The following is a 14,355-nucleotide window of genomic DNA, read 5'->3' on the forward strand; positions in this document are numbered from 1 at the left end:
TTTAAGCTCCTCAAACTTGAATGTAGCACAAAAATGTTTATTTCCTATTGCACTCTTCTATAATTGTACATCTTCAATAATAAAATGGTCTTGACTACTGGGGCAATATTCTGAATATTTCAGGGAAGAAAATAAAACAAAAGCTCATAGTTTTAGCCTTGTCTAAATATTTCAAATCAAGGCACTATTCTTTTTATTCTGGCACTATTTTTTCTAAACCTGGCTTGTTCTGGTAATTGCCAGAAGCACTTCATTTTGTTTTCTTGCTGTCTACTTAGGTTTGGGTAGCTTTTCTGCCTAATATTCTGATTGAACAGAAAATGCATAGTGGCAGCAAAGGACACACTGATTGCCTATAAATGAATGGACTTTGTGATTTTGGGTTTCCAAAGAGTAAGCCTTTTCAAGTCCTGCCTCAATAACAACAGAACTGTAGTGAGGGATTTCCTGCTGTTTACTAAAAGCTTTTAGTCAAAAAAGATTTCACCTCTAGAGGATAGATAAATGGTGAAATGCTCAATGGGACAAGATTGTAGGTTTTTTAAGGACTAATAGAAGAAAACATATTAGAAAACCCAGAAACTCATCCAGAAATACAAATCTAGTTGAATGACTGATACACTTGGATTTCTGAAGTCTTTTATTGAGGTAAATGCCAGCAGATTCAAATATGTACTTAAACATTTCAGAAATGCATTTAAGCCAATTATTGGTTGTTGGAAAGAATTTGGCTGGTCTTGGACATGTTAAACATATATCTTTAAAAAACATAGTTGTGTAGTCTCTGAGTAGCATGATAAGAAATACAGTTAGCATACTTAACAGACAAATATTTCAGAAAAAAGGCATAATAATGAACATGATTCTCACCAAAGCTTATCATCAGTATTCAAATTTCTCCCGAAATTCTCATCTCGTCTGGTTCCCTCTTCTTATTCTTCCTTTTCTTTCTTCTTTCCTCTGTTTCCTCCTTCCTTTTTCACATTTCCACTCTACTATTTTCACTAAAATTTGAGGGCTATGTGAATTATGAATTACAATATGTGCCATATTTTAAGAGGGACAAATGATAAAACTGCCTATGGAAACTAGCATGGTTAAAGAACTTGAAGACATGGTGACAAAGCCTTGCTAATATTTAATTATCATTTACCCTAGATTTTATTCTCATCATTAAAGTAAAGTACTTTCAGGCAAGCACACTGATTTAAGATATCAGTATATCTTATACAAGCTGATATGTTTATGAACAGCAGATTTAACTTTCAGAGAAAGTTCCAGAGCAAGTAGGGATGATCCATCATAAATTCAACTTGATTCCCATTCTAAGCACAAATTTTCCCAATATTTACATATTTTGATAGTGGAAAATGTTTTTTTCACAGCTGCTTGTGTTTGGGATATTTTGCTCTGTATTAGATTTTATCTGTTCTTTGTTGCTGACTGTCCTCCAAACTCTGTTTTAGAACCACATGAAACTGGCAACAAATAGACTGAGACCGTGTAAATCCCTGTCACTTCCGCTTAATTGGTCTTGTTCTTTATATTTCTTCTCCTTTGTAGCCATCCTTTTTGACTAATTCAAAATATTGGAAGATATTTGATTCCTTCAAGTTTGAAACCAAGATAATTAACAATGTTTCCTGGAATATTCATGTTTTCTGAGTATAAAGGCTATTCTTGAATGGGAAAATGTTGAATGGAATAAATATGGCATGAAGTGTATAACAGCCTAAATCTGTACATACATACCAAGTAGTTTGTATCTTTATAACATTTATTTAGTAATTTACATATTATTGATCATATATTTTGATGTTATTTTATTACAATGTGAAAGTTGATACTTTTTCCTGGTGGAAAATTAGTATATCAAAAAATATTTTTGTGAGGTCTGTAGGGAGTAGAAAGGTGAGCAAAAATATTAGCATCAATATTCTTGATATGAGAAAATCAGTTACAAAGAATGCCTAGGTTTGGAGGACAATGGTGAGTATCTGAATTTGATTCTCTTTACACATTCTCCACTGAAATAGTAAAATCAACAAGGAAAATAAATGAAACAATGCAGAACTCAAGCCTTCAACAGTACTAGGAGAAAGGAAAATAGCACAACTTTCCAGTTACTTGTAAGTGAAAAATAAACCAAATTCCAATTTGACTCTGTCACCTATCACTCTAAGCTTAAAAGACTGAATGGAATGAGTACATATACTTGAAAGATTTAGATGATGTATGGACAAAACTAACCACAGAAAGAAGAAATTTCAAATTAAATGTTACTATGTTAAGAGGTTGGGAGTTAGTAATTCATAGCTCTATTTCCAGGGAAGGGGCTTGAAGTAATCAGAGCCATTAGAGGCAGACAAAGAGAAGCATTACATCTGGGATGGAATCAAGTAGGTAGAGAAGGGGAGGATCCTTTTGGTTTGGTGGAACTGACAGAGAGGGAAATAATGGGGGAAAATAAGAATCCCATAGAAATGAAATGAATTAAGATGTGCCAGTCCCTTCTATACCACAATCATAACACATCCGTAAAGAAACTGCACAGACAGGTCAGAAGTGACAGCATTGGGCACTCCTTTCATAGGAACCCTGTCTGAGAAAGTAGGTGATGCCTGTATAAAGTTACTGGGGAAAAATATCAGTAAATACAAATCAGTAAATTTCTGTTGGTTAAATTTCTACCAGCACCCTCAAAAAAAGGCAGTGAAGAGAACTGTAACAGATCACTCCAAACTGAATTTAAAATTTTTAAATAAGGATGTGGTAATATTTTTCCTAATGACAATTTTCTGCCAAAAAACAAAAAAAGAAAAGGCTAATAATGATTATATCACAATACTCCAGAGAGGACTGCAAAGTCTCAAATAAGGATGTGAATATATGGAGAAAAAATGAATCAGTAAACAGAATGGATAGAAATGGACAAAAATAAAGATAAAGAAAATAAGAGTTTGAAATCTGGAAAGAAAAGAAAAAAATTGTATCAGAAATGAAACCTAATTTATGATGTGTATAATACAAAATATATTTAAATGAACATTTAATAAGGGGCTTTAAGGAAATAGGGAAATTACCAATAGATTAAAAATGGGATGAAGAATGTAATAAGGGTCTGAAAGAAAGCAGTTGAAGTGGAAGATAAGCAATGAAATCCAACATAAATTAGAATCTCAGAATCATATTAAATCAACAGAACAGAATTGACATATACTATACACCAAGAAAAGTTTCTAGAAATAAAAGAAGGCCTGAATGTGTGCATCTTTTCTGTTCTCACCAGCAGTAAAACCCTAGGAAGTCTCTACCTGAATTGAAACACCTTAGACCACAGTGGGGTGGCCGTGCCATGTGAAATCTTGAGACATCCGGTGTGCCTTGTAGGTTCTCAGCCTGCAAAAAGCTGAATTTGATGAGGAAGCCCAGTAACAGCCAAGTAAGAAAGAATTCTTTATTTGACAATCATAGGTGACTGATGGAGCAGAGAAAGGACCAGAAAGGCAGAAATCTGATTGCAAGCTACCTGGACTCATTCTAACTCAAGAGCACCTAGAAAGAATAGGGATTGGAGCCCTTACTTGTACCTACTCTGTATTTAGGAATTAGAAATTAGTGACACTGCTGGGAGCCCTGATTTTTCTGGCACCCCATTCAGATGTGTTTCATATACTGTGTGTTTGTGTGTATGGTTTTTTTTTTTTTTTTTTGCATTGTAGCCTTGAATGAGCCACTGAAATATAAAGGCCTTGAAGGCAAAATTTCTATCCTGTCTCATAATGACATTTTAAACATTCAGTAAAGTTTTATATCTTAAAACAAAACAGAGGAGTGGGGTAGGAGTGAAAGCCAGTCACCATGACCTCAGTGGGAGGCAATCGCTAAGGAGCCGTGGATTCTGGGGAAATGTCCCTCCTGTTCCTGGAACCGCAGGCCAGATGGCACCAGGAGGACAGAGATCATAACTCTCAGATGTCCAAACAAGGATACAAACAGGCAAATATATAACGGCCAACTCCCATCATCACTCTTCTGCAACACAATACTGTGTACTATGTATATATGTCCTATGTATACTATGTCTATCTGTGTATCTATACCATGTTTATATGAAAGCTCTTTGTTTCAGTAGAATACCAACTAATACATGTAGAAGGAATGATGGAATTAGAAAAGAACCTTTTGGCAATATTCATAACAATCATTTAGGCAGGAAGTACCAAGAGAAATAGAATGAGACAGAATATTTACATGATCTCAAAGCATCTCACTATATAATATTCCTTAATTACAAAGGAAAAAAGACAACTTTGTAATGAAGAAAGATTTCAGATCAACTTAATCAAATTATCAAATTTATCGTCACTAATAGTGAGACAAATCAATTTCTGGTGTCACCTGATAAGATAAAATGAGAAGCATGTTTTTTATAATAGTTCTACCTATAATGTACACCTGTGTCTGATTAGGAGATATCAGATTAAATCAAATTGAGTGCCGTGCTGTAATATTACTGTTCTGTAAACTTGAAAAACTTGAAAAGGAAGAAACTCAAGGAAAGATGGAGGAATTCTTTCAAATTAAACACTTGGGTTACAAGAAATTTGGGTAAAACAAGTGAGCTTCGATTGTATCCATTTGTTAATAATGGAAGGAACACTGATGGGGTTTCTGAAATGAGTTTAAGTGAAGTATTCGTATTATGTTTGAAACTTATCTGGATCTTTACGTTGTGCAAAAAGAAGTATTAAAAATACACACATCTTGTTCCATAGTCCTACTGCATATCATGAAAATGGAACTCTACCAAATTGGGTTGCAAATTGGTTTACCTCCTCTTCAAAGAGAGGAATCCACTGACAACATGTTTGTATATTCTTACATTGTCAAACGGCATCTGTGTTTCTAGACACTTCCTCTCATTTTCTGTATTTATCTTCTAGTGAACTGGTAGGAACCAGTTAATGGACTGGCATGAGTGTCTACAGGCTACAGTTTGAGTATAAATGAATAGAAAAGAAGAGAGAGGCCCAGGACTGAGAACACAACCTTTATCAATGCCTAAGTCGTAGGGCCTAAAGAGGATCTTCTCATATAGAGTAAAAAAGTAGGAAGAACAAGGAATGGAGAAAATAGTGTTAGCTGTTTGCCCAGTCTAACATGCTTCCTTCTTTAACACATTGAAAATAATGAGTATGAAGAGCCACTGTTTCCATAAGATCAGCCTAAGAAAACAGGGAAGTACCACATTTTTAACAGGGAAAATATAAAAGATAGTCAATTCTTGCCATTGTTTTAATATTTAAATGAATAATGTAACCTTTTGGTTTTATGATAATATTGAATCATAGCACCTTAAAATATATAGATTTCTGTGGCAAAGGTATAGAATTCTGATTTTAAAAAATATTCTTAAGTTAGAGAATGCAAAATAAAATGCTAGACCTTTACAGAAACCTAAAGAAAATTTTTGAAGTCCACAGGTATGGTGTAATTTTGGGGTCACCATTTTGTTCTGATGTTCTTTGGATATTTATGATAACAAAATGACACATGGAAAAGCTAATGTTTATTACTTGTGCATGTGTTAGCACGTTTAAAACATCTCACTGAATTGTTACTATAATTCTATGAGATAGATATCCTCATTATTATTTTCATTGTGCAGATGCAAACACTGAGGCATTGAGGGCTTAATTTGCTCAAAGCTGCATAACTGGAAATAAAAGTTGGGATTTGTGACTCAATGTTTATTTTTGGTATTGTTATTATTAATATTATTACTATTATTATTATGATAGTGCACTTGATTACAAAAGAAGTCTCCTATTCCCAGAGTGAAAAGGTTAATGACTAAAATAGTCAGAATTTATTTATCCTGTTTTTTATTTTTTTCCACTAGCAAAGAATGAAAGTGTACCTGTGAAGTTTTATGCTGTGCTTATTTGGTAGCTAAAGGTATCATTTTTATCTGCTGCATAATTTATTACATGTGAATATGTCTTCCATTTTCTGATTTGGAAGTGAGAAAAGATATGACCTGATTAGAATTTCTATGGCAATTATACATTGATTTTCCATTACTCTCAGATAATTATTTGAACTCATTGACACATCTCTGAATGTGACTTAAATTATCTCACTTTATTTTCCATTTGCTTCTTTCTCCTTTCAGAGAGGTAATTCCTAATAAAAGTAACACCTGGTTACAAGAAGTAATATATTTGAGTTTCTCTGAAACCTTTAATTCTACCACTTTTATTTCTATTGTTTCTCTTCAAGCAGCTTTATTCACCAGTACAAAGTGCCTTTGTACTATCAGTCAATTGTAAGATTTGAATGGATTCTTCTTTGAATATTTCAAACAATAAAAATTAATATATTAAAAGCTGGAGGTTATTTCAAAATTTCTATTTTCTTTTTACACTTTCTCTCATATTGCAATCTTAAATTGCGCAAAAATACTAATACCAGTAAAAGTTACCTGTGTCCTGATTGCTTTTTTCATATGAGTGAATAGGACTTTGTTAGTTATATTTAATCAAAATGGGTCCTAAATGTTAAAAAAATTAGTGAGGCAAAAGCTCAAATAGGTACAATTCTATATTGTATTCTCTTTCTTCAATCACACTCTTCCGTTTGTATCTTTCAAACAATACATTCTCCCTCCAGCAGCTACAGTTTTCCTTTTAAAAATGTGGATTTTTCTTGTCATCCTCGTTTGCTCTTGTCTTGCTCACTTTGTTCCACCTCAACAGACTTCATGGCTAGTATGGGTTTTGCCTACCTTTTGATGAATGAATGTATCCCTCCCTCATTTCCATTCCTCCTGTGTGCAGTACAGCTAACCCCTCATGGTCAACTTTCTTATCCTCAGCAAAATATTGAGATATCATTAAAAAGTTCATCTTAACTAGATTACATGAGCTGCCTTTTCTAAGAATGCAGGGCCTAATCTATCTTCTTTCTTTTTGTCTTTGTAGGATCTCTTCTTTTTTTCTGCTCTCCCTTATTATCCTAAACTGAGATTAAGCCTCACCCCCAGCATTAGCCATATTCTTTTTATCTATTCCCCTTTTTCAAGAAAGTTTGGAGAATTATGAACAAGCAACGCCTATGAAATTCAAAGCAAAGAAACTGGTTGCTGGGTGAAAAAGACTGTTAAATTGTTAAAATCCTGGAGAATTGAGAATCCATCTATACCATGCTGTATCATCATGCTTTTTCTGGTTAGTTGAAAAGCCAGGATAATACATTTTGCAAACTTTCATCTTCATTGTTCATAATTTACATAATCCCATTCAATGTAAACTGTATTAAAAACTCAAATACACTGCACAAAATTAAATTTATATCACTTTTGTCTTCAATAATTCAACTTAAAAGACTGTCATCTAGAAAGACACATATTAAGTGAACACGTAAAGAGAGCAATTTCTTTTAATTAATTGTCATTTTCATTTTAGTTAATGTGATATGAATGCCAGTTCTCTGGACAGGTAGCTGAGGCCGCAGGACCCTGTTAGTACAGACAAGACAGTCACTCCAGATCCTCCGCTAGTAGATCTCTCTTATTCTCACCGTAGTCGCAGCAGTGGGCTGTAACGTTCCCCTGACCTTGTAGGTTGGGACCCTTCTACCTGCTGACAAACTTTTCTGAAGTCCATTTCTTGGCCTGGCTTTGAGAACTGGCATTCCTAGATTTCCTTCTCTACTGTTTCTTATACCACCACACAATTGAAGTTTGTACGGCAATATTAATTGTGCAAGATGGTCATGTAGATAAGTGGAGAGATGACGGAAAATCAATAGATAAACAGATATGATAGATGGATGATGGTTATGGGAAGTTAAATGTAAAAAGCAAGGTAGAGAGCAGGTTCTAGAATATAATCACATTTTTATAAAAACAAAATATACATTATTATATATATGGTATGCCACCCCCCCACACATACACATACACACAACCAAACTTAACAGAGGTAGCTCCTGCTTATACAGTCCCCAAATTATAATTTTCTTTATTTAATATGCACCTATTTTGTTTGAATATATTGATTTAAATTTTCTAAACAGGACTCACTGAGTAAATATATATTAGTTAAGTTGGCTGCTGAGATATATACGAAAAAGTTACATTTACATAGGTCAGTTAACAGAGTACTTAATTTATGGCTAAAGATAACGGAGTTGACAGAGCTTGGAGAGGCCAGCTTATGTAAATAAACCTCAGAAGGGATGAGTTAGTTAAAATTTGAGTATACTATTTACACAGCTTGCAACAAACCACCGATTAAATCAAAATAATCACACTGGATTATAAGTGTTTTATTATGTAAATCTACATCTACTATTAAATCTTTTTGTGTTTTTGTAAAACGAAAGTGAATAAAGTAATTCAGATATTTCTTCATTAAATGGTGCTATCATTGCATTTTTGTCTCAAGAAAGAAGAAACAAGTGAGAATAATACTAGATACTTTGTTTTTTCTGAGAGTCAAAGTCAAAATATTTAAAAAATGAGAATCAGTTTTTCAGCATTGTTCTTCCTTACATGTAAACATGCAAGAAATACATTTAACAAATGTTCACATATCTAATCACATTACAGTTACCTTGTGGGGTTGTAAACCAGGTGTTATCTTCCTTGCTTACGTATTTGTAGAAGCTGAGGCTCAGAATAAATGACTCATTTAGGGTCACAAACAGGATCAATTGACTGAGGGTTTTTACAAAGATCAATAAAATAATCCTCCAGGTAAGGTTAAATTATTCCCTCAGGGACAATATTTCAACCGATACTTACCTTTCTTTTCATGAATAGTTTCTTCAGAGGGCAGTTTAGTTTATGGGAGAGTTTTATTACAAAGTATTTGGCCCAACTAAATTTGATTTTCTAGATGACTAAGTAGCCATTTACTGTAGGCAAAGATTTTAAATAATATGAAAAGGGCAGGTAAGAGCTGAAATATGTAAATTTTGTCACCATTCATTTTATGGCAAATATTTCTTCATTATGTGTGGAAAATTTGGATTTGATTTTTTTTCTCATGACTCTCAAAGCAATATGAGAATGTTTCATTTTATATTGATGAAATAAATAGAAATTGAGGCTTTCTTTACAGAAGGATAGTTATCTTCAAGCATTTATGTAGCACTTTATATTTCTAAACTGCTTTACAAGTTTTATATTGCTCATATCTTTCAACAACCTTGTGAACACATCAAGAATATTAACTTAAAATGTAAATAGAAAAAGTACCTTAGGCATAACAAGTCGAATGACTTCCCTAGATATATAAGATTTTGTACTCCTCACAACTTCATTCTATTATTTGATTAAAATAATGCTACTACCCTTTTATATCCTCTGCTCCTTATTAAATACTTTATATGAATTTAATAATGATTGCAATTCTGAAAAAAATTGAGGTGCAAAATTTTTATTTCAGATTATAGCATGAACTACATATATCTAGTATTTTACTTTGTAATAAAAATTCTGCATGTATAATATAAAAATATTTTGTTACTGTCTGAAGTTTAGTTTTCATTAGATTCTATATTTAGATATGATTTTAATTTGTGTGACTTATTGCATAAATGTATCATCTCTATGAATTATATGTGGAGTTGTTAGTTACAAATATATTTGGTTTCATTGGGCCAACTAATTGATCCCCTCTCCCCATCAACCCTTATTAGTAGGCATCACCATAAATATTGTAAAATATGATAACTTTAGGGAATATAAGTTGATATATTCCAAATCTAATAAAACCTCAGTATGCAGCTGACTTAAGTAATGGTGAATAATGATAAGTTATGTCTGTATACCATCATGAACATAAATGAGGAGAAACATTGGACAAATTAGACAGATATTTTTCTATTTAGGCATCTTTATCAAATAAAAGATCCTTTGATAAACTTCAATGACTAAGAGGCAGATATGCTGGACAAGTGACCTCAAAAATAAGTGTTTACATGATTTGGTATTGAAGGCAAGGGCACTAATGGAGGGAGCAGTTGCAGACAGTGGGAACAAGCAAGAAAGAGAGGTGAGAGAGAGGTGAAAAAGGAAATTGCTGAAAATAAAGCATCCATCTACTTCTGTATGACCCGTAGAAACACAGAATGATGTTACAGTGTGTGGGTCAAAGAATGACCTTGAGAAGTCCGAGGGAAGCAGGGCTCTCTTACGAGGGAGACTTGAAGAGGGCATTTCCCTCCATTCCTCCACAGAACTCAAGAGCAGGGCTGCGGCTGCATCAGTGTGATGGTGGCAGCCTGGCCAACAAAGTGGCATCTGGTCCCTGTTGACAGAGGGCATCAGAAGCAAAGCTGGGCAAAATGCCTCCCTTAAATGGTTTAGAAGCAGCAGATACCAACTAAGAGGCCATAGAAGAAGAGCACATATAGATGTCACTAATTCAACAAATATCAACTGAGCTCACTCTCTTCCAGTTATTATACTTGTTGCTGGACCCAAATGAGACTGCTCCCAGAGAATCCAAGACACAACTATGGAGACCTTTTTGACTGAGTCTAGTCAATATTCTCTGTGGGGCAGCATGAAAAAAGCCAGTAGAGTGATTTCCTGATGTTAAAGTAAACTCATTTATTCTTAAGGGGGTTCTGTAAGCTATGACCCCTTACTTTCAAATTAAATTGGTGGTCCAACTTTCCCCAGGAGATTGTCAAGATTAATCTGTTCATGCATCACATTCCTATTTACGTCACTTAATTCCAAAACCCTGGCCTGAAGACTCCTGCCAGTTCCACAGCAGTCTGTGCTATCTTTTCCTGACACATTTCAATACCTTGCTCCTTTCTTGAGTTTTCCTTCTGACTAACTTGTGATCACTCCCAATAGCAAATACCTCTGTCAAACAGGAAATAACTGAGGCTGTAAAGGAAACTAAAAAGCTTATTTGGGGTCTTTAGGAATTCAAATCTGGGAGAAGCAAACTCAGTGAGGCACCCGGAATGTGTTCCAAGGGGAGTTGAGAAAGAGAATTTTTAAAGGTGAAAACACAGGTTTACATAAATTACTTTGAAAGAATTGAAAGTGTAGACAAAAATAGCATTGGCCTATTTAGGATAGGTCACCTTATTAATCACGAGACTGGAGTCCAGCAAAATAAGCCTCATTCTGAGAGCTGCAATAGGACGTAGTCACTTGTGATTGGCTCAGTCCAAAAATTCACGTTCCATCAAGGTATGGATGTACATAAGACCAACTTCCACAGTGGCCTCCTGGCTCCACTTTAGGACCTGATGATATTCTTGACTTCATTACAGATGTTTCTTTTCATACCTCCATATCCTTAACTGTATCTCTGAAGCTTCCCCCCATGCCCCATGTGAAATCTGCTCATGCCTGGTGAAGCTTTCACAAATGGAGCTGTTTCTTTCTCTTGTTTCACAGTCTGCATACTTCAGGTCCTGGTTTTAAGAAACAAATCCTCCTTGCTCCTATTGCTTCTTTCAAATAATTTATTTCCATCTCTTCTTCAAATTCCAGGGCTTTTGACAGTCATTTATTCCACCTTTCCTATCTACTAACTCCCCTTGTTTACTGCTCGCCTCCCACCACTAAAATCAATATTACTGATAACTTCATCATTCACATGGATGATCCTTTTAGAACCTTGACCTCTCAGTTGCTTCATCTTTTCTCCTCAATATCACCTCAACCCTACTCACATGGACAACTGTATTAAAGTGTATCAAATATAAAATCTTTACTATCCTCCCTTCGTGCTACACCCTAACCTTCCAGCTCATATACTTTAATATACCCTCCATAGTACTTCTTCTACCTCATAGAAAGTTCTTATGCATTAATTATTACTTTTGTGCTCAATAACCAAGTTTATGTCTTCCTACCTGTTCTTATAAACTTCTAATCTATGATTTATTTAATCCTCCCTAAAAAAACCTTTTCTTTCACTGCTCCTCCCTTTATTGAATATGAATATGAAGAGCCCAACTAAGGTAAAATATAACTTTCTATTGCCTTTGTATCTGGTTTAAGATAGTTAATGTTTCTAGTGGAGAACATATGTTTGATGAATGTCTCATTTTAAGTTCAGGGACAAGGATCTGGCAGTATTCGCATCTGTCTGACAACCATATTGCACTTCCTACTATGTTCATTTTCCCATTATCCAAAATAAATTTCAGTTTTCCGCTTCCTCCTCTTCCTGTGCAAACTTCACTCTTACCTGATGACTAAGAAAATAGATTCAGCAAGATAGGACTTCCCTAATTTTTCCCTAATCTTTGCAGAACCATCCTACCCGTATCCATTCAAACACACATTTGCCCTCCTTTTGTCTTTCTTTTTATGTATAAGTTTACTTTGTCCCTGTAATAAACCAAGTTTTCCCTTTCTCTTCATTTTCTTTGTCTGACCTCAGAATCTTTCCTTCTGTAATTATCCCTGTCTCTCAATTTTTTTCTTTACAGTAAAAGCATTCCTCTTTGCCTACATTTATCTTTTATAAAACAAAAACAAGAAAGAATCCTCATAGACCCAACACTGACTCTAGTAATCCCTCACCCATCCTGTACCTCTGATTTCATTTATAACCATATAAGTTATAGAATGTTTCTCCAAACCCTCACCTCCAATTCTCTTATCAACTCAACATCAACTGGGTTTCGGATTGGAACAATCTACTAACATTTTCCCAGTGAAAGTCAGTCATAATATGTATATTGTCAAATCTAGTGGTCACTGGGCTCTAGAGCTTCCTTTTGAACCCCATAGATTCTTTCTTCACCTTCTCCAACATATTCTGTGTTCTGGGAGACTTATCTGTGTGGATAATAGTCAGATTTCTTGACCTCCAGCTGTCTTCAGCCAATGGAGAACAGAAGATCAGAGACCAGGATAGAGTTCAGTAAGGATATTTAATTTTTTAGCTTCTCCTTCACCACATTCTCAACTCAACCTGTGAGTTGATTGTTCCTGGACAAATGTCACTTATCTTTTCTTCTCTATAGGAGTTTCCTAGTTGTTTGGACCTAAAGATGGTAAAACAAACCAAAAACAAAAATTTGCTATTACCGTCTTTTGCATTTTCCTTATATCCAATACATATCTTTATAGAGTACTTTATTAAACCTTCTTAAATGACCCTAATTTGTATATACAATCTACTTCTTGCTTAGACTAATACTGATAAAGTCATTTTTCTGTGACTTTTTTCTCCCTTGAGATCTTGTCAGCATTTGATATTCTTCCTTCTTGAAATCCTTTATTCTCTTGACTACTAGGACTCCACAATTTCCTTATATTCCTCCCAAATCAGTGATTTCTTCTAAATGCTCTTTACCAGATACTTCTCTTCCTTTCAACTTCCAAACAGAGAAGTACACTATGGCTCATTCTTGGACCACTTCTAATGTCTAAGTAAAATGTTTGCCTACATGGTCTCACCCAATCCTGTGACTTTTAATAATAACTGTATGTAAATGACACTTTATCTTTAGCTCTAACAACTCCTGACATGAAGATCTTGAATATCAAACTACCCACCATGTGCTTTCTTCACATGGATTTCTAAAAAGAATCTCAAAATGAACATCAGACTAAACTTCTCACTCCACAGTTGCTCTTTGTCAGTAAGCACTACTACCGCCTACCCCATTATTAAAACCATAGATCAAAGAATTGATCATGATTTTTTCTTTTATTTTCCATATCAATTTTAGCAGTAAATATAGTGGACTCAGCCTATAGAGTGTATTCAGAATCTATACATTCCTCTCTGTTCCTATCCCTAACTGCTCAAGGCAAAGTCATGATCATCTCCCCTCCAGACTATTACTCTCCTCTTAAAATTGGTCCCCAAATAGCAACCTTAATTATCTTTTAATTTAAAGTCAAACCAAAAAATCCCCCTGTTCAAATATCCCCTCATCACATTTACAATGAAATTTAAACTCCTCATCCTGGTATATGAAACTCTAAATAACAAAGAATTCTTTGTCTCCTACCACATCTTGTTCCACACATTTTCTCTCCTCGTATGCTCTAGGCACTTCGGCCTTCCCTTTATTCCTTAAACAAGACAACCTAATTTCTATCTCATCCTTTTGTACAAGACTCTCTGCCTGAAATGCTTTTCCTCTAGTTTTTACCTGGTTCTCTACTTCTTACAAGTCTCAATTTAAGTATCAACTTCTCAAGATGCTTTCTGTATTCATGAGATGAAAAGTTACCACCCAGTTCCAACATTATCAACTTATTTTAATTTTTCATCATGTATTTTGTGCCTTTAAACTACTTCTTATTTATTTTGTTTCTTTGAAAATTCTTAACTTTCTCCTGCTTGA

Source organism: Manis javanica, chromosome 3 (assembly GCF_040802235.1).
Source record: "Manis javanica isolate MJ-LG chromosome 3, MJ_LKY, whole genome shotgun sequence".
Classification (NCBI taxonomy): Eukaryota; Metazoa; Chordata; class Mammalia; order Pholidota; family Manidae; genus Manis; species Manis javanica.